This window comes from Hevea brasiliensis, chromosome 7, assembly GCF_030052815.1.
Source record: "Hevea brasiliensis isolate MT/VB/25A 57/8 chromosome 7, ASM3005281v1, whole genome shotgun sequence".
In the NCBI taxonomy this organism is placed as follows: Eukaryota; Viridiplantae; Streptophyta; class Magnoliopsida; order Malpighiales; family Euphorbiaceae; genus Hevea; species Hevea brasiliensis.
Genome location: NC_079499.1, coordinates 70,737,839 through 70,757,919, shown reverse-complemented (window position 1 = coordinate 70,757,919; position 20,081 = coordinate 70,737,839).

The window sequence follows — 20,081 nt, the reverse complement described above, 5'->3', positions numbered from 1 at the left end:
TTGATTCCTGGATATCCGAATTATGAGTTATTTCTTTCTTTATTTGTATATATTATTTCTTGTTATACTATTGCACCACTAAGTAGAAATGCTTAGCGTGATGGAATTGCTTCCTCACGCAGGTACTAAAGGTAAAACCAGTAGACTGTTGACTGAGATTTTTGGAGTCCAGATCTGCAGAAGTGTCAGAAGAGTTCAAGGTTGTCACCTCCTCAGCAATACATGTAGATAGGGCTCATAATTACACATGTTATGTATTTTGTTCATTCTAAGTATATTATAATTTCATTTGTATATCCTGTACTTGACAAATTTATATAATTAATTGAAAATTTATATAAGATAATGAAAAGTAAGAATTCTGATATCTGAATTGATTGTCTAATCATAATGATTCTGAATGAGATTGAGTTTAAGAAATTTTGAGAAACTGATGAGATATTATTGAGATAAATTGAGCTATAATTTGAATATGTTGTGAATTATTTTTGGCAGGTTCAAAAGAACTGTTAGTCCAAATTACAGCCGGCACTCTGCCAGATTATCGTTAAAAATTTTTTGAAATTTCCAAATTAGTTAGATTTTGATAAAAGTAAAAATAGCCTAAACCTTAAATAAAGTTTTTGAATAAATAAATCAAGAACTGTAATGAAATCAGTTAATATCAGGTGCTCCAGCACTCCGTGTAACACACTTTGCTCGGCTACAGTATAAATGTGTGAGGGGTGTTGCAAGAAGTTTCTTGGGCCTAGCTGGGTATTACAGAAGATTTGTGAAGGGATTTTCTTTAATAGCTGCTCCAATGACCAAGTTGTTAAATAAGAATGTCAGATTGACTAGAATGACAAGTGTCAGGCCAGTTTTGAGAAATTGAAGGCTATGTTGACAGAGGCACCAGTGTTCACACAGCCAGTGTTGGGAAAGGACTTTGTGGTCTACAGTGATGCCTCTCATAATGGGTTAGGATGTGTATTGATGCAAGAGGGGAAGGTGATCGCTTATGCTTCCAGGCAGCTAAGGCCACATGAACAGAATTACCTTACCCATGATCTAGAACTTGCAGCAATTATCTTTACATTGAAGATATGGAGGCATTACTTGTATGGTGAAAAGTGTTACATTTACACAGACCACAAATGTGACACCCCTTACCCGACTACAGTGTAGCCGAGCAAGTTATGCCACTCAGTGTGCCGGAGCACTCTATTTTATCTTAATTCATTTTTATCATAGTTTTGAAAATAACTTGTGAAATATAATTCATTTATTGAAATTGTAATTTATTTGAGGTTCCGAAAATTTTATAGAAAATCCGGCGGAGTACCGGCTAAAAATGGAGAAAACAGTTCTTCAGAACCTGTGAAAAACACTTCCTATGATCATATTCAATCAATCCCAACTCCAATTATCAACAAAGTCTCAGAATAATTTCATCAATTTCATTTATTTCTCAATCATTCATCTCATGGTACTCATATACAATTCACATTTTGTATCACATCAAGTTACAGCAATTTCTTAACGATTCCTCTATTTATCATTTCACATCATCATTAGACTCAAATCATAAATAAATTCTCACATGTGATTTATAATCACAAATTACAAGTACTTACATTAATACAAAATTATATTACATTTGTTCAAATACATATGATAAAATAAGAGTTTAATTACCAAATTTACAAAAATCTCAAAATACAAAATGGGACCTAGTGTCCTACCAATGCACTGTAGATGGTGAGGTGACACGGACACTATGCAGAACTGTGAACTGCCTTACCGAATCTGTGGTCTACTGGGCCCTCTGTCCAAATCTTCGCACTACGCGTTGCAAAAGCGACGCGCTAAGCATAAAGCTTAGTGGTGCCAATAATACAAGAAAATATAATATGCAAATAAAAATAATAATTTCCTTGCTATTGTGTTCATAAGAAATGAATAATTACTCACTTATTGTTTTAGTCGAGGGCTAATCATGTTTTATGATATTAACTTCTTCATGCATTTCGTTAATTATTTTCTTCATGATCTTGAGCTTCTTTGTATTTTTGTAATCATTCCTGATACTTAATTTTCGTATTTTCTTTAATAATCAGTTCAATCACAGTTATACTTTTCCATGCCCAAGTAACCTATACTGGACGACTGGACTGGATAATGGGTCGTTGGCACTGGACACCGCGGTGCCTCGGGCCGTCATACCATGGGACGCAGAACGTCAACCATGTATGCAGCCAGTATAGCTAAAAAGCCATGATATCACATAATCGGGCATAAAAGCCATGCATACGGGCATAAAAGCCATGAATACGGGCATAAAGCCATGAATACAGGCATAAAGCCTTCGCAAGATCTTGCTAAAACAATACCCTATTGGCATGCCAAACTATCCAAACCAATCTTATTAGGTATACTAGGGCATTTGATACTTTTGAATTCTTCAATTTTTGAATTTCAAGTTTTGGTGTCACTATTCACTTCATTGGTCAACAAAAAAGTTGACTTTTGTATAGAAAATATGTGCATTGACTTTGGCACTTCAAACATACTACATTTTTCATTTAAAACTTGTTGGAAGTGATCACCATTACCATTTCTAGGCTTAAACCAAGGGAAACAAAATTTTCAGTTTTTGTAACACAATTTTACTGTTCCATTAAGCACTGTTGCAGTGGGAATTTGAGGAAATGGTAAATATGAAAGTTGTTCCTTATTTTGTCTAGTTGAATTTCCTTTTTTGAATCACTCCATTTGGAGTTTTGTAGCTCAAGTTATGGCCAAAATAAGTTTACTGTTCACGTGCACTGTTCATGCTGAGATTTTGGGTTTTGGCAGATTTTGGTCCAACTTTGGTCAGTAATTTGACCAAGTTAAGTTCATAATTTGGTCTAACTTTCTTCATATGAAATGTTCTACCATGCCTTAGGTTTCCATCGGTTCAAGAATCTCCTAAATCCGAGTTTTCTAGAGGGAGTTATAGTCATCCAAACATTACTGTTCAAATGAAAATCTGCAGAGTTGCAGGTTTGATAACTTAACTTTGCTCAATAATTTGAATGGGTTAATGGCATAATTTGGGGTGATGTTCTTCATGAAAGTTGTTTTTCTATATCATATCTTGTTGCTGTAAAAATTTCAGGTCAATTTGACCATTCTAGAGTGAGTTATGGCCAAATGAACAGTTATTGTTCATTTGGTCATTCTGCAGGGGCTGTTTGCAGGGTATCCGGATTGGGGCCAACTTTTGGTCCACTTGCTTTGGTCTTTTGGGCTTGGTTTCTTCAGCAAAAATGTGACATTATAAGCCTAGTTTCATGTCCAATTGTCCAAACACCAATTGAACTTACACAGCCAAAGTTATGACAGTCCAAACAGGTTGGACTCACAGCCTCCCTGCTGCTGTCACTAGGCAGCCTACCAAGACACTTTGTAACACTCTAATGCACTTCAAATTATGGTCAAATTACCTCAAATGGTCACTAATTGACCATTAAAATGTTCTTTAACAATTTCATAAGCCAAGTCAAAATTTTACTCCCAAAACCCTAATTTCCATTATGAATTTTCACAAGGTACCTTAATTAACTCTCTAATTCATTATCCACATATATATGCTCTTTAATCATGGTCTCTAATCCACTCTAAGTCCATCAAAACAATCACTCTTATCCCTTCCTTAGGGCTGCCGAAATTCATGGTGTACATACTTATAAATTCTATTCATTTAATTCACAAATCCTTACTCATTTTATGTCTTTAACATGGAATAAGAGGAATTTATGTATAATTAAGCACTAACCTTTTTGAAACCAACATTGAGCTTGTTATTCTTCAAGATTTCTCCTAGAACCATAATAATCATAATCAATTATAACTTCACTTTCCTAAATTAAATATCCAATAAAAATTCAACAGCATTTCCCCTTAAATTGGACTAAACTCTTATCATAAATCTTAAATCCACAACCACCCATTAATACCCAATCTGGCAGCTTATGCATTCAAATTTATATATAATGATCTAACCGTTAGATAAATCCCAAATTTTAACCATATATTCAAGACATCCTTATACAATATCAGTAAAAATTTTAGCAACAAATAATCTCTATATCATGAGATATCAAAACATTCATTCAACCCTTCAAAATCTGAATTTTTGCAGAAATCAGTCTTACTCAGACAGCTCATGCAAAACAATTTATATCTCATAAACCACAAGTCTAAAATTCACCAAATTTTAACCCAGCAGCCGCAACACCCCAAATATCATTTGTACCAAATTTCATAATTTTATAAGCATCCTAACTATTTATTTTTCTCAAATTTCAGTAGCCAAAATTCAGAATTCAACCTACAGACAGCCTGTGTTCAACAATATATTTCTCCAAATCCAACAGTTGAACAATCACCAAATTTTAACCATAACTTCCACACATACATACCTCAAACATATCCAAAAATCAGCCATAGATGTTGAGCCAAACTTACCTGGACGGAAGAGAAACATGCTGCCCTACTGAACACCTTTTTCTGCTACTGTTCATCTCCTTCTCCTTCTTCGTTTCTTTCTTTCTTTTCCTTTTTTCTCTCTTTCTCTCTTATTCCAGCCCGTATGAAGAAGGAAACAGCTGGTTTCCTTTGTTTTTTTTATCTAATTTTAAGTCATTTTTATCTCTTTTTATTGGTTTGTCAAATGGTGATTGGAGGGGGCTTTTAAATGACATCATCATATGTCATAATTAAGCATTTTCCTTCATTTTCTTTTCTTCTTTTCTCTACTCATTTTCAATTCAATTTTTAGCAATATTTATTCATATTTTAGATCATTATAATTATTTACTTAACTGGACAAGTCGGCCAAAAATCACCTCTGAAGGCGAAATGACTAAAATGCCCTCTATTTGGCTTAACGGGTCAAAATTGTCTATACCGATTGAAAAATTTTTCTAATTATTTTCTTGGCATTCTAATGCCATAGGAACCTAAATGACCCTTCTCTGGAGTCCCAAAAATTATTTTATAATTTTTCCCCCGGGTCTAGGGCTCCTAGTTGCGAGAACCGCAACTTCCCTCCGGTTACCCATCGCTTGGGCACCGGCTCGTTTGACTTGGTTGTATTTTATTTCTAAAATTTTTACTAAGTGTTTCTTATTAATATTTGAGTTAATTATGATTTCTGACTTTAGTTTAAATATTTTTCCAAAAGGTCTAGCTGTCCGGACCAGCACTGGTCACCGGAACAGTAGACTGTGCGGAATTGCTACCGGGAGGATGTTACAACAAAAGCCTAAAATACTTGCCAACCTAGAAGGAGCTCAACCTTAGATAGAGGCGATGGATTGAGTTCCTGAAGGACTATGATTGTGTGATTGACTACCATCCTAGGAAGGCAAATGTAGTTGCCGATGCTTTGAGCAGAAAATCCATCACAGCTTTTAGATCATTTATTGCCCGTCTATCCTTAGCTCGAGATGGAACTATTTTAGCTGAGTTGCAAGTGAGGCCAAACCTGCTACAACAGATTTTAGATGGGCAGAAGGCAAATGAAAAGTTAATGACTATTATGAGCAAAATCTCAGAAGGGAAAGCAACTGACTATGAGATGAATGCAGATGGGCGTCTGTACTACAAAGGAAGAGTATGTGTACCAGATGATCAGGAATTGAAAGCCAGTATTCTGAAAGAGGCACACACCAGTGTTTATGCTATGCATCCAGGAAGTACAAAAATGTATCATGATCTAAAGCTTCAGTATTGGTGGCCTGGTATGAGAAAGACATAGCTGACTATGTGACTAAATGCTTGACATGTCAGCAAGTCAAGGCAGAACATCAAGTTCAATCGGGTTTGCTACAGCCCATACGCATACCTGAATGGAAATAGGATTGGGTCACCATAGATTTTGTAAGTGGTTTACCTCTCACCTAGAAGAAGTATGATGCAGTATGGGCGATAACAAATAGATTGATGAAGTCAGCACACTTTCTGCCAGTAAGGACTGACTACTTATTGGAGAAATTAGTAGAATTGTATATCAGTGAGATAGTTAGACTGCATGGAATTCCACTTTCCATTATATCTGATTGAGATCCAAGGTTTACATCGAGATTTTGGAAGAAATTGCATGAATCCTTGGGTACGCAACTCCACTTCAGCACAGCTTTTCATCCTCAGATGGATGGGCAATCAGAAAGAGTAATCTAGGTAAACAATTGAAACCAATTGAACTAATACAAATATTGAACTGAAATAATAATAATAACATGAAATATATGTCAGGTCCTTGAGGATATGCTGAGGAGTTGTGTCATTGAATTTGAGGGAAGTTGGGATAGATACCTCTCATTGGCAGAATTTGCATACAACAATAGCTACCAAGCTAGCATCCAAATGGCCCCGTATGAAGCACTGTATGGAAGGAAATGTAGAACTCCAGTGTGCTGGACTGAATTGGGCAAAGATAAACTGGTAGGGCCAGACCTGGTGAAATAGACTGAGGAAAAGGTAAAACTAATCAAAGCCAATTTGAAGGTTACCTCAGACAGACAGAAATCCTATGCCGACCTAAAGAGAAAAGAAATAGAATGTGCAGTAGGCGATAAAGTGTTCCACAAGGTGTCACCATGGAAGAAGGTATTATGGTTTGGAAGAGAAGTTAAGTTAAGTCCTAGGTTCATTGGCCCATATGAAGTCATTGAATGTGTGGGTCTAGTGGCCTACAGGCTAGCTTTACCACCAAAGCTGGACAAGATCCACAATGTGTTCCATGTACCTATGGTAAGAAGATACCGCTCAGATCCTTCACATGTCATCTCCATGGAAGAAATTGAAGTACAACCGGATTTAACATATGAAGGAGAACCTATACGGATCTTGGCTAGGGAAGTGAAAGAGTTGAGGAATAAGCAGATTCCACTGGTGAAAGTGCTTTGGAGGCACCACAACACCGAAGAGGAAACTTGGGAAAGTGAAGAGAGGATGAGGCAACAATTCCCTCAACTATTTACATCAGGTAAATTTAGAGGATGAAATTTAAATTAGAGGGGAAGAGTTGTAACACCCTCCCTGTAGCAACTCCGTACATTCTACTATTCCGGTGACCAGTGTAGGTACGGACAGCTAGAACATCCAGAAAAGTATTTAAACTAAAGTGAGGAGCCATAATTAACTAAAATATTAATAAGAAAAATTTAGGAAAATTTTAGAAATAAAATATAACTAAGTTAAAAGAGCTGGTGCCCTAGCGATGGGTAACCTAGTGGGAAGTTGCGGTTCTTGCAACTAGGAGCCCTCAACCCAAGGGAAAATTCATAAAATAATTTTTGGGACTCCAGAGAAGGGTCATTGAGGTTCCTATTGCATTAGAATTCCAAGAAAATGCTTAGAAAAATTTTTCAATTGGTACAGACAATTTTAGTCTGTTAAGCCAAACGGAGGGCATTTTGGTCATTTCGCCTTCAGAGGTGATTTTTGGCCAACTTGTCTAGTTAAGTAAATAACTATTATGACATAAAATGTGAATAAATATTACTAGAAGTGTAATTAAAAATGAGAAATGAAAATAAGAAAACAAAGTAAAAAGAAAATGGAATTAAATTGGATTTATGACATAGGATGACATCATTAAAAAGCCTCCCACCAATTAGAAATTGACAAACGAATTAAAATGAGATAAATATAACTAAAATGAAGTAAAAACAAACACAAAATTTGCTACATCTTCTTCATTTTTAGCCGGCTTCCTTCCTCTCTCTTCTCTCACCATTGTTGATCAACATTTCTCACTAAAATTCCTTGATAAACCATCATAAGATTTTAATCTTGCTTCATAAAACCTCTTCCTCACACCTTAAGCAACATCTAACCAGCAAAAAGAAAAGGAAAAAGAGAAGATTTGGAGCTTTTGGAAACTATTACAAGAGGTCAGTGCTCTTAACTTCAAGATTTAGTGTTTAAATTGTGTGGATTAGTGGAATTGAGTTGCAAATATGAAGAAGAATTTAAGAAATCATGGGTAATGGCTACAAAGGAAATTTGGCTAGCTTCAATGCAAGGGAAATTTCTATGTTTTATTTAGTTTAAACTTACCTCCTAATGCTATTTAACAAGTACATGCATGAATTTTTAATGGGAATAGCATGTGTTGCAAGATTAAGAGAATTGGAGAGTTAGGGTATAGGGGTAATTAGAGTTTTGTTCAACTGAAGGTGAATCAGTGTTCTAAGGGTCAATTAGTGGCCATTTGAATGTGTGTGAGGAGGAAATGAAGTGAGTTATCGCTTGGTATTTGAGTTTGGTTGAGCTGCCTTGGCTGACCTGCAGGACTGAGTGTGAGTCTAGTAGGTTTAGGCAGCTATAAATGGAGTTGTAGAGGTTCAATTGCTGCAAGGCCAATTGGACATGAAACTAGACACATAATGGCACCACTTTGGTGAAGAAACCCTGCCCAGAAAAGCAAACCAAGTTGACCTAAAAATTGCCCTAATCCGAGTGACTTGCATTCTGCCTGGGCAATATGACCAAATGAACAGTATTTATTCATTTAGTCATAACTCAGTAGAAAGTTCCAATTAACCTAACATTTTACCAGCAGAAATCTGAGACATAGACCTACAACTTTCATGAAGAACACAAATCTAAATTCTGACTATAACCTAGTCAAATTGCCAACCAAACTTGGGTTATCAAATCTGGCAGAACCAGTTTTGCCCAGAATTTTGGATCCTATCCAATCCAGCTAGTTATGGTATTTAGGCCATAACTTGAGCTACAAAACTCCAAATGGAGTGATTCAAAAAAAGAAATGTAACTAGACAAAATAAGGAATAACTTTCATGAAAACAATTTTGCCAAATTCCTATTGTATAAATGAACAATGGAACAGTAAATATGAAGCTTGAAATCTGAAAATTTTGAATAACTAACACTAAGCTTAGAAATGGTATTGGCAACCAATACCAACAATTTTAGAACGCAAAATGTGGTATGTTAGGAGTATTAGAACCAATGTACCTATTGTCTATGCAAAAGTCAACATTTTAGTTGACTAATAAAATGAATAGTAACACCTAAACTTAAATTTCAAGAATTGTACAATTTAAAAGTGTAACATGCCCTAGTACACTTAGCGAGATTGGTTTGGATAGGTTGGCATGCCAATAGGGTTCAGTTAGCAGTACTGCACATGGCATTATGCCATTATGTGATTTTGTGGCTTTTAGCCATTCTGACATTGTGTTGATACTTAGCCTTGTGCCTAATGTTATTACAGCTTATTAGCTGTTCTGTTGCACACTGGGAGATGCATATGTGATCGATGGTATGACGGCCTGAGGTACTAGATACCCAGTGTCAGTTTACCCATTTATCTAGTCTAGTCATCCAGTATAGGTTACTTGGGCAACCAAAAATGAAAGTGAATAAATTTAATGAAATTATGAATATAACAAGTATAAAATAAATAAGATTACCAATAATGATCGAAAAATTATCTACATAAGACATCAGGATATACACTGCATATTTATTTTTTGTTATTTCTTTTATTTTATTATTGGCACCACTAAGCATTATTGTTTAGCGTGTTGCTTTTTGCCATGCGTAGGTTCTGGAGAGACCGACCGAGAGCCCAGTAGACCACAGACTGGATGAGATCTTCTGTAGCTCTGCATAGTGTCCGTGTCACCTCACTGTCATCAGTGCATTAGTAGGACACTAGGTTTTATTTTAGTATTTTGTAATTAACTTTTATTTTCTCATGTGTAATTAAGACTTATGTAATGTATTTTGGGTATTGATGTAAATAATAGAAATTGTGTTTATGAATGAAAAAGTGAATATTTATTTATGACTTTTATATGAATATCATATGAAATGAATGAATGAGAAATGGGAGTATATTTGAGAAATGTTGAGATTTTGTTGATGAAATGGAGTTTGGGATTGATAAAAAATTTTCGAAGTGTTTTTCACAGGTTCCGAAGAACTGTTTTATCCATTTTTAGCCGGCACTCTGCTGGATTTTCTATAAAATTGTGGAACCTCAAATAAATTATAATTTCAATAAATGACTTAAATGAAATATATTGTACTTCATAAATTTGATAAAAATAAATTAAGGAAGAATAAAAATGATTGAGATAAAATAAGGTGTTCCGATACATTGTGTGACATATCTTACTCGGCTATACTGTAGATGGGTAAGGGGTGTCACAATAAATATTCATAAAATTTTGTAGTGTAAATTATGAATTTATAGAATTACATTTATATATGATGTAAATTATAAATTTGTGTAATAAATTGTACATTGATGTAAATTAATAAAATTTGAGAATTTACATATATCAATTGAGCATGAATGGATATGTATGAATATGAGTTGCAAGAATTGAATGTGAGATGATGATGATGAGATTATGCATTATTTTATTGAAAATTTATATGAGATTTTTAAACATGTAAATAGTGAAACACGCCAAATGGTAATAAAATAGAAGAAAGTCCGTTAGTATCTCCTTAGAATATAATTGATTTTAAAATATAACGAGATTAAATTATTAGAGGAATAAAATAAGATAAGATAAAGTGCTCCGGTATCGAATGTCGCACGCCTTGCTCGGCTACACTGTAGACGGGTAAGGGATGTTACAATTTTGTATGAATGAGTTATGATTTTCCTTTGCAATTGAGAATTTTAAATTGTAACATCCTCACTTTAGCTAGTCCGTACAGTCTACTATTTCGGTGACCAATGTCAGTCCGGACAACTAGAACGTCCAGAAAAATATTTAAACTAAAGTGAGCAACCATAATTAACTCAAATATTAATAAAAAAAATTTAGGAAAAAAATTTTAGAAATAAAATACAACCAAGTTAAATGAGCCGGTACCCTAGCGATGGGTAACCTATTGAGAAGTTGCGGTTCTCGCAACTAGGAGCCCTAGACCTGGGGAAAAAATTAAGAAATAATTATTGGGACTCCAGAGAAGGGTCATTGAGGTTCTTATGGTATTAGAATGCCAAGAAAATACTTAGAAAAATTTTTCTATTGGTGCAGACAATTTTGGCTCGTTAAGCCAAACGGAGGGCATTTTGGTCATTTCGTCTTCAGAGATGATTTTTGACCAATTTGCCCATTTAAATAAATAATTTATATAACATAAAATATGAATAAATGTTGTTAAAAATTTAATTGCAATTAAATAGACAAGAAAAGGAGAGAAAATGAAAGAAAATGGAATTATGACATCATAATGATGTCATTAAGATTCTCCCAACCTATCCAATATGGACACATGGCATAAACTTATTTTAAAGAGACAAAATGGGCTGAAAATGAACAAAAATCAGAGCTCTCTGCCCCTTTCTTCTTCCTTGCCGTGACCCTCCTTCATAACCACCATTTTCAAGCTTTTTTAAAGCTTGATTTCACTAACATCTACCCAACAAAAACCTATACTCCCAACATAAAAAAGTGTTCTTGCATCTTGGTGATTCTTTTGGGAGCAAAAAGAAGAGGAAAACAAGAACCCTAGCAAGTGGGGAAACTTCACTCCATAGAGGTTAGTGACCTAACCTTAGTTTTCACCTTAAATTCATGTTAAGGACTATGTATGAGTGCAATTTATAAAGAAAATTTGTTGAATACCATTTGTATGCCAACCCATAATCTTTAGTAGCAATGGTTAGGGCAAGATTGTGATGATTTTAATGAAGTTAAAAGGGTAGTATGGCTGCCCATAATATGCATCTTGTAAGTGAAGTGATGAAATGCAATGATAATGCATAGTTCTGTAATGTTGAGTTAGGGTTTGGGGTGGAAAAATGAGACTTTGACCATGTGATGATGAAATTAGGTTTTAATGGTCAATTAGTGACCATTTGGTTTGGTATGAATAAAAAATGAAGTGAATTGTGTAGTGAGATTTGGGTTTGGTGTGGCTGCCCTTGGTGACCTGCAGGATTGGACATGAGTCCAGTAGGTTTGGGCAGTAATAACTTGAATTGTAGAGGTTCAATTAGTGCAAGGCCAATTGGAAATGAAACTAGACACATAATGGCACAACTTTGGTGAAGAAACCATGCCCAGAAAACCAAACCAAGTTAACCAAAAGTTTGCCTTAATGCAGGTGACCTACATTCTACCTGGGCAAAATGACCAAATGAATAGTGTTTGGTCATTTGGCCATAACTCAGTGTAGAAAGGTCCAATTGACCTAAAATTTTACCAGCAACAAGCTGAGATATAGACCAACAATTTTCATGGAGAAACCAAACCCAAATTATGACTAGAACATATTCAAAAAGTTAGTTGCAGTCACTGTTCCTAACATTGTAGATTTGGTCAGTCCAGAAATTCTGGAAAAACTTTAAATCCGGCCAGTTGTGGTTTTTAGGCTATAACTTGAGCTACAAAACTCTAAATAGAGTGATTCAAAAAAGGAAATGCAACAAGACAAATTAAGGAACAACTTTCATCTTGATCATTTTGCCAAATTCCCACTACAAAAATAACTAATGGAACAGTAAAGACAGCATGAAAACTAAAAATTCTGTCCTATTAACATTAAGTTTAGAAATGGTATTGGCAATCAATACCAACAAGTTTAGAATGTAAAATGTGGTATATTGGGAGTATTAGAACCAATATACCTATTGTCTATGCAAAAGTCAACATTTTAGTTGATCAATGAAATGAATAGTAACACCTAAACTTAAATTTAAAGAATTGTTAAGTTTAAAAGTGTAATATGCCCTAGTACACCTAGCAAGATTGGTTTGGATAGGTTGGCATGCCAATAGGGTTCTGTTAGCAATACTGCATATGGCTTCATGCCATTCTATGTTTCATGGCTTCCCATGCCATTCTGTGACATAATAGCCTTTGGCTATGTTATTTGAGTTGGTATACTTGGGTTTTAACCCTGATAATTATTACAGCTTATTAGCTGTTCTGTTGTACACCGGGAGACACAATGTGACCGATGGTGTGATGGTCCGAGGTACTTAGTACCCAATGCCAGTTTACCCGTTTATCCAGTCCAGTTGACTAATATAGGTTACTCAGGCAATGATAATAAACCTTACTAAATTTTTTTTGAATAACATTGCAAATAATATCAGAAATTAAGTCTACTAAAAAATGTAAACATACATTCTGCATACTTAATTTTATTATATTTTATTTTATTTTATATTGTCACCATTAAGCAGAATTGCTTAGCGCGTCGCCTTTGCCATGCGCAGGTACTAGAGACCTAGCTGGGGAGCCCAGCAGACATCAGACAAGGTGAGCCTTCAGAGCTGCATCTGAGGTCCAGAGTCACCTCACATCTGCACTGCATATGGTAGGACATTAGGATTTTGGGTAGCATTTTGTATTTTGCATTTTGTATTATGTATTAGTTTTGGGATTATAACTATCAACTCTTGTAATTGTGTAATAATGTAAATATATAAAATTTCATGTTATCAAAATTTTCTGTATGATGTATGTTGATAAATGAAATGTTGAGAAATATTTATGAATATGCTTCAAGTGATGAACTGAATAGAAAAGTTTTGAAAATAGTATTGTGATTTGAGATTGAGATTTTGAGATTGACTTGAAATGTGTATAATGGAGTTTGGATTTGGAAATTATATTGGATGTGTTTTTTTAAACAGGTTCAGAAGAACTGTTTTTCCAATTTACAGCCGGCACTCTGCCTGATTTTCTATAAAATTTGCGAAAAAATTTAGATTTATCAAAAATTATATACAAATGAATTAAAAGGGATAAATTGTAATTAAAACATGAATTAGTGCTCCGACATGCTGGGTGGCATATCTTGCTCTGCTACACTGTAGACGGGTAAGGGGTGTCACATTTAGTGGTATCAGAGCATCGGTTTAGGTGTTTCTGGGCCTAGAAAGAGTGCATACCATTGCATTGCATTTGTAAATGTTGAGGTGACGCTGATGCAGATCTGTTTGTTTTCTTATTTTGAATAGGATATGGATCCTGCTTCGCAAAGAGCAGTTGATGAGGAGGTGGAGAGTCGTGCTCCACCAAGGGTTAAATCTGGGGGCAAGAGAGAATCTGCTCCACCGGCAGCTGAGGCACCTTGCCAACCTCAGTTTGCACTATTTCAGCAAATGATTGAATTCTATCGGCAAATGATAGGGGCAATACCACCACCACAACCACAGCCACAACCTCTACTAGTACCACATAAGTCCCATCTGGAGAAACTGCGTAAACATGGGGCTGTAGACTTCTTTGGGAAGAGGGAGGATGATCCCATGACAGCAGAAAACTGGTTGGATAGAACCATCGAGTCTTTGAAATAGCTAAACCGCACCCCGAGCGTAACTCAGTGGGTCTTTGTGTCCCTACTTTAGGATGATGCATATCAGTGGTGGGACACAGTAATCAGTGAGGTACAACCGGAACAGATCACCTGGGAATTCTTCCTCACAGATTTCAGGAAGAAATATGTTAGTAAAGTGTATTTAGAAGAGCGAAGAAGGGAATTTATCAGTCTAAGACAGAGACAGTTGTCAGTGGTTGAGTATGAGCGTGAGTTTGTCAGACTGAGCCGATATGGGAGGGAGATAGTCCCTACAGAGGCAGAGAGGTGCAGAAGGTTTGAAGAAGGACTCAATGACAATATCAAAGTCATGATCACAGCATTGGAGATTACAGATTTTGCTAAGCTAGTAGATGCTGCATCAAAAGTGGAAAGAGTCCGAATCAATGAACAAAATAGAAGGGAAAGACAGCAGAAGAGGGGTTCGGGTCAGTCCAGTACATTTTTTGCTCCCAGTAAGAAGAGTAAGGGTCCTCCTACTCAGAGTTCAGGACCACCACAGGGTCAGGGTTAGTCCCAGGGGCCCAAACCACAGTTCACACCTAGGAGAGGCCAGTCCACACCATCAGTGGGCAGCTCTCTAGGGACGGTGTTTAGGGGACCAGCCCTAGCATCTTCTGCCTATTAGTAATGCCAAAAGTGGCATCAGGGGGAATGTTGGCGAGTGACCGGTGCGTGCTTACGGTGTGGATCTACAGAACATCAGATCAAGAATTGTCCGAAAAGGACTACTACAGTTGCTCCAACACAAGCTGACAGACTTGCTCCTGCACCACAAAGGGGTAGGAAGCCCGGTAAATCTGAGGCAGCTGGTCCATCATTGAGGCCTACATCCAAGTCAGCTGAGAGGCCAGATACTAGAATACTTGCCAGGGCCTATGCCATCAGAGCTCAGGAGGACCAAGATGCCCTAAATGTCATCAGGGGTACGTTTTCCCTCTACAACACTTCTGTGCATGCATTGGTGGATCCAGGATCCACTCATTCCTACATTTGCATGAAACTACCCATAGAGAGGGGAGTTTCAGTAGAGGAGAGTGATCAAGACATTCTGGTCACAAATCCACTAGGCCACAGTGTGGTAGTGAATAAGGTGTATAAAGGTTGCCTGTTGAGGATTCAGGGGTATGAATTCTCGGCAGACCTAATTGAATTGCCCTTCCACGAGTTTGACATGATTTTGGGAATGGACTGGTTGTCACGTCATCAGGCAATAGTTGATTGCAAATTGAAGAGGATTTCTCTGAAAACTTCTGAGGGTAATGAGATCATTGTTGTGGGTGACAGGACAGATTTCCTGTCCAATGTTATCTCAGCCACAGTTGCAAGAAGATTGATGAGAAAAGGCTGTAAAGCTTACCTAGCACATGTGGTTGATACTAGGCAGGCTAAGCCAAATCTGGGTGATATACCCACAGTAAGAGACTTCCCAGATGTATTTCCTGAAGAGTTTCCTAGTTTACCACCAGAAAGGAAAGTCGAGTTTGCTATTGAGGTAATGTCGGGTATAGCACCAATTTCAATTGCTCCTTATAGGATGGCACCCACTGAATTGAAGGAGTTGAAAATTCAGTTACAAGAGTTACTTGATAAGGGGTTCATACGCCCCAATGTGTCACCATGGGGAGCTCCAGTGCTATTTGTTAAGAAGAAGGATGGAACTTTGAGATTGTGTATTGATTACCGGCAGTTGAACAAAGTAACTATGAAGAATAAATATCCATTGCCCAAAATTGACAATCTGTTTGATCAGTTGAAGGGAGCCGGTGTATTTTCAAAAATTAATCTCAGATCAGGGTATCATCAGCTGAGGGTAAAGGATGCAGATGTGTCAAAAACTGCATTCAGAACTCGATATGGGCACTATGAATTTCTAGTGATGCCGTTTGGGTTAACAAATGCACCAGCAGCATTTATGGACCTTATGAACCATATCTTCCATCCATATATAGATTGGTTTGTGGTGGTCTTTATTGATGATATTCTGGTGTATTCCAAGACCAGGGAAGAACATGATGAATATTTGAGGATTGTTCTATAAACCCTGCGAGAAAAGAAGCTGTATGCTAAGCTGTCCAAGTGTGACTTTTGGATGAGTGAAATCTCTTTCCTTGGACATATAGTATCAGCGGAGGGGATTAGAGTGGATCACAAAAAGATAGAAGCAGTGATGGAATGGAAGCCTCCCAGAAATACAACTGAGGTCAGACGTTTCTTGGGGCTAACTGGATATTACAGAAGATTTGTGAGGGGTTCTCTCTTATAGTTGCTCCAATGACCATGTTGTTGCACAAGAATGTGAAATTTGGCTAGAACGACAAGTGCCAAGCTAGTTTTGAGAGGCTAAAGGCTATGTTGACAGAAGCAACAGTGTTAACACGGCCAATGTCGGGAAAAGACTTTGTGATCTACAGCGATGCCTCACATAATGGGCTAGGGTATGTATTGATGCAAGAGGGGAAAGTGGTCGCCTATGCTTCCAGGCAGTTAAGGCCACATGAATAGAACTACCCTACTTATGACCTAGAGTTAGTAGCAATTATCTTCGCACTGAATATATGGAGGCATTATTTGTATGGTAAAAAATGCTACATCTATACAGACCACAAGAGTCTAAAATATTTGCCAACCCAAAAGAAGCTCAATCTTAGACAAAGGCGATGGATTGAGTTCCTAAAGGGCTATAATTGTGTGATAGATTATCATCCTGGGAAGGCAAATGTAATTGCTGATGCTTTAAGTAGAAAGTCCATCACAGCTTTAAGATCACTAAATGCCTATCTGTCCTTAGCTCAAGATGGAGCTATTTTGGCTGAGTTACAAGTGAGGCCAAACCTGCTACAGCAGATACAAGATGGGCAGAGGGCAAATGAAAAATTAATGGCCATTGTGGGTAAAATTTCAAGGGGAAAGAAAACTGAATATGAGGTGAAAGCAGATGGGTGTCTGAACTACAGAGGAAGAGTGTGTGTACCAGACGATAGGGAACTGAAGACTAGTATTCTGAAAGAAGCACACACTAGTATTTATGCTTTGCACCGGGGAAGCACATAAATGTATAATGATTTGAAGCCTCATTATTAGTGGCCTGGTATGAAAAGGAATATAGCTGATTATGTGACTAAGTGTTTGACATGTCAGCAAGTTAAAGCAGAACATCAAGTTCCACTAGGATTGCTACAGCCTATAAGCATACCTGAATGGAAATGAGACTGGGTCACTATGGATTTTGTTAGTGGTCTACATCTCATCTAGAAAAAGCATGATGCAGTATGGGTGATAGTGGATAGATTGATGAAGTCAGCACATTTTTTGCCAGTTAGGACTGACTACTCACTGGAGATGCTAGCAGAATTGTATATCAGTGAGATAGTTTGACTGCATGGAATCCCACTTTCCATCATATCTGACCGAGACCCAAGGTTTACATCGAGATTCTAGAAAAAGTTACAAGAAGCCTCGGGCACACAACTTCGTTTTAGCATGGCTTTTCATCCCCAGACGGATAGACAATCAGAACGAGTAATCCAGGTAAACCTAAGAACTAATTGAATTTTAGCAATTAATAAATTGAAATGATAGTAACAATGTGAATTATGTGATAGATCCTAGAGGATATGCTAAGGAGTTGTGTCATTGAGTTTGAGGGGAGTTGGGATAGATACCTCCCACTGGCAGAATTCACATATAATAATAACTACCAAGATAGCATTCAAATGGCTCCGTATGAAGCACTGTATGGGAGGAAATGTAGAAACCCAGTGTGTTGGACTGAATTGGGTGAAGATAAGCTAGTAGGACCAAACCTAGTGAAACAGACTGAGGAGAAAGTGAAGATAATCAAAGCTAACTTGAAGGTTGCCTCAGATAGATAGAAATCATATGCTGATTTGAAGAGAAAAGAGATAGAGTATGCAGTTGGCGATAAAGTGTTTTACAAAGTATCACCATGGAAGAAAGTACTGAGATTTGGAAAAAAGGGTAAGTTAAGCCCTAGGTTCATTGGCCTATATGAAGTCATTGAACGTGTGGGACCAGTGGCCTATCGGCTAGCTTTACCACCATAACTGGATAGAATCCATATTGTATTCCATGTTTCTATGCTGAGAAGATATCGCTCAGACCCTTCACATGTCATTTCCATGGAAGAGATTGAAATCCAACCGGACTTCACATATACAGTAGAACCTATACAGATCATAGCTCAGGAAGTGAAGGAACTGAGAAATAAACAAATTCCACTAGTGAAAGTGCTTTGGAGGCACCACAACACTGAAGAGGCAACATGGGAAAGTGAAGAGATAATGAGGCAATAGTTCCCTCAACTATTTGCATCAGGTAACTTTCGAGGACAAAATTTTTATTAGAGGGGAAGAGTTGTAACATCCTCACTTTAGCTAGTCCGTACAGTCTACTGTTCCGGTGACCAATGTCGATCTAGACAGCTAGAACGTCTGGAAAAATATTTAAACTAAAGTGAGGAACCATAATTAACTCAAATATTAATAAGAAAAATTTATGAAAAAAGTTTTAAAAATAAAATACAACCAAGTTAAATGAGCCCGTGCCCTAGCGATGGGTAACCTATTGAGAAGTTGCGGTTCTCGCAACTAGGAGCCCTAGACCCGAGGGAAAAATTATAAAATAATTATTGGGACTCCAGAGAAGGGTCATTGAGGTTCTTATGGCATTAGAATGCCAAGAAAATACTTAGAAAATTTTTTCTATCGGTACAGACAATTTTGGCTCGTTAAGCCAAACGAAGGGCATTTTGGTCATTTCATCTTCAGAGATGATTTTTGACCAACTTGTCCAGTTAAATAAATAATTATATAACATAAAATAGGAATAAATGTTGTTAAAAATTTAATTGCAATTAAATAGACAAGAAAAGGAGAGAAAATGAAAGAAAATGGAATTATGACATTATAATGATGTCATTAAGATTCTCCCAACCAATCCAATTGGACACATGGCATAAACTTATTTTGAAGAGACAAAATGGGCCGAAAATGAACAAAAATCAGATCTCTCTCCCCCTTTCTTCTTCCTTGCCATGACCCTCCTCCATAACCACCATTTTCAAGCTTTTTCAAAGCTTGATTTCACTAACTTCTACCCAACAAAACCCTATACTCCCAATACAAAAAAGTGTTCTTGCATCTTAGTGATTCTTTTGGGAGCAAAAAGAAGAGGAAAACAAGAACCCTAGCAAGTGGAGAAACTTCACTCCATAGAGGTTAGTGACCTAATCTTAGTTTTCACCTTAAATTCATGTTAAGGACTATGTATGAGTGCAATTTATAAAGAAAATTTGTTTAATACCATTTGTATGCCAACCCATAATTTTCAGCAGCCATGGTTAGGGCAAGATTGTGATGATTTTAATGAAGTTAAAAGGGTAGTATGGCTACCCATAATATACATCTTGTAAGTGAAGTGATGAAATGCAATGATAATGCATGGTTTTGTAATGTTGAGTTAGGGTTTGGGGTGGAAAAATGAGACTTTGACCATGTGATAATGAAAGTAGGTTTTAATGGTCAATTAGTGACCATTTGGTTTGGTTTGAATAAAAAATGAAGTGAATTGTGTAGTGGGATTTGGATTTGGTGTGGCTGCCCTTGGTGACCTGAATTGTAGAGGTTTAGGCAGCAATAACTTGAATTGTAGAGGTTCAATTGGTGCAAGGCTAATTGTATATGAAACTAGACACATAA